The sequence below is a fragment of the Crinia signifera genome, chromosome 5 (assembly GCF_055691185.1).
Source record: "Crinia signifera chromosome 5, ASM5569118v1, whole genome shotgun sequence".
NCBI classification, from domain to species: Eukaryota; Metazoa; Chordata; class Amphibia; order Anura; family Myobatrachidae; genus Crinia; species Crinia signifera.
In genome coordinates this window covers 223286253-223288584 of record NC_139221.1, presented here as the reverse complement: position 1 = coordinate 223288584, position 2332 = coordinate 223286253, and the positions used below count along the sequence as shown (strand labels likewise).

Genomic DNA, 2332 nt, shown 5'->3' with positions numbered 1-2332 from the left:
ATGTGTTTTTATGCAGTTTATGTAGTTTTATGTTGCTTATGTGGCTTTATGTGGTGTTATTTAGGTCCTTTTGCTTTCAGAAAACTACTACAATCTATGTTAATCTATGTTAATCTATGTTAATGTATGTAAATTTATGTAAATGTATGTAAAATTATGTAAATTTGTGATAATTAATGCGGTTTCAGATTTTTATGTTGTTTGTGTTGCTTTATGTTATTTTGTGTTGCTTCATGTATTTGTATGCAGTTTACGTAGTTTTATGTTGCTTATGTGACTTTATGTGGTGTTATTTAGGTCATTTTGCTTTAATTGAAATTACTATAATTTATGTTAATTTATGTTAATTTATGTTAATTTATGTTAATTTATGTTAATTTTTGTTAATTTATGATAATTTGTGATAATTTATTCGGTTGCAGATTTTTATGTTGTTTATGTTGTGTTATGGTTTTTGTGTTGATTTATGTTTTTTTATGCAGGTTATGTAGTTTTATGTTGCTAATGTTGTTTTATTTTGCTTTATGTGGTGTTATGTTGGTCCTTTTGCTTTCATTAAACTTCCTACAATTTTTGTTAATTTATGTTAATGTATGTTAATTTACGTAAATTTATGATAATTTATGTGGTTTCAGATTTTTATGTTGTTTGTGTTGCTTTATGTTATTTTGTGTTGCTTTATGTATTTTTATGCAGTTTATGTAGTTTTATGTTGCTTATGTGACTTTATGTGGTGTTATTTAGGTCATTTTGCTTTCATTGAAATTACTATAATTTATGTTAATTTATGGTAATTTATGATAATTTATGATAATTTATGTGGTTTCATATTTTTATGTTGTTTGTGTTGCTTTATGTTATTTTGTGTTGCTTCATGTATTTTTATGCAGTTTATGTAGTTTTATGTTGCTTATGTGACTTTATGTGGTGTTATTAAGGTCATTTTGCTTTCATTGAAATTACTATGCACGTGTTTAGGCACAGCACTGGTGGTAGGGAGCACACCTCGGGCTCCTGAGTTTCTTCAAACTCATCTGCCCCACATGCAGTGCATATGGTTTTGCCTATTTTGAGAACAAATTTGTACTGCGATAATATCCGAATAAGGGCCTTTGTGTTGCTTTATGTTTTTTTATGCAGGTTATGTAGTTTTATGTTGCTAATGTTGTTTTATTTTGCTTTATGTGGTGTTATGTTGGTCCTTTTGCTTTCATTAAACTTCCTACAATTTCTGTTAATTTATGTTAATGTATGTTAATTTATGTAAATTTATGATAATGTATGTGGTTTTAGATTTTTATGTTGTTTGTGTTGCTTTATGTTATTTTGTGTTGCTTTATATATTTTTATGCAGTTTATGTAGTTTTATGTTGCTTATGTGACTTTATGTGGTGTTATTTAGGTCATTTTGCTTTCATTGAAATTACTATAATTTATGTTAATTTATGATAATTTATGATAATTTATGATAATTTATGCGGTTGCATATTTTTATGTGGTTTATGTTGTGTTATGGTTTTTGTGTTGCTTTATGTTTTTTATGCAGGTTATGTAGTTTTATGTTGCTAATGTTGTTTTATGTTGCTTTATGTGGTGTTATGTTGGTCCTTTTGCTTTCATTAAACTTACTACAATTTATGTTAATTTATGTTAATTTATGTTAATGTATGTTCATTTATGTTAATTTATGACAATTTATGATAATTTATTATAATTTATGCGGTTTCAGATTTTTATGTTGTTTGTGTTACTGTATGTTTTTTTGGCCCTTATTCAGATCTGATCACAGTACAAATTTGTTCTCAAAATGGGAAAAACCATGTGCACAGCAGGTGGGGCAGATGTAACTTGTAAAGAGAGAGTTAGATTTGTGTGAGTTATTTTGTTTCTGTGCAGGATAAATACTGGCTGCATTATGTTTACACTGCAATTTAGATTTCAGTTTCAACACACCCCACCCAAATGTAACTCTCTCTGCACATGTTATCTCAGCCTTTTGGCTAAGATCAAGTGTAGTATCTGTTCTAATCAGTGGGTATGGACTGGCCTCTGGCAGAGAATAGAGAAAGGCTGGACTGAGTAGCTGCTCTGATGGGCGGAGGGTGTGGGACCCCTCTTTTTTGCCTGGGAGTGGTGAAAAGTCTGGCTGAGTACCTTCACCTCTGCCTTTGGTAGGAGGTGTTGTTTCCTTAAATCCACTGGTAAGAGGGGGGAGAAACACTAAGCCTAGTAGTTTGACTCTCTTGACGGGGTTCGTAGCCCCGGAAGGATGAGCCAGCGAAAGGCTCAGTCTAGTATCCATTCCCAAGGAGCGGAGAAAGGCTGGGACTGA

The 2332-nt window shown here is 31.0% G+C and overlaps 1 pseudogene; it reads left to right on the top strand.

Annotated features, from left to right (window-relative positions):
• The first annotated feature begins 1980 nt into the window (after positions 1-1980).
• LOC146006183 (U2 spliceosomal RNA) lies at positions 1981-2116 on the top strand (annotated as a pseudogene).
• The last annotated feature ends 216 nt before the right edge of the window (positions 2117-2332 follow it).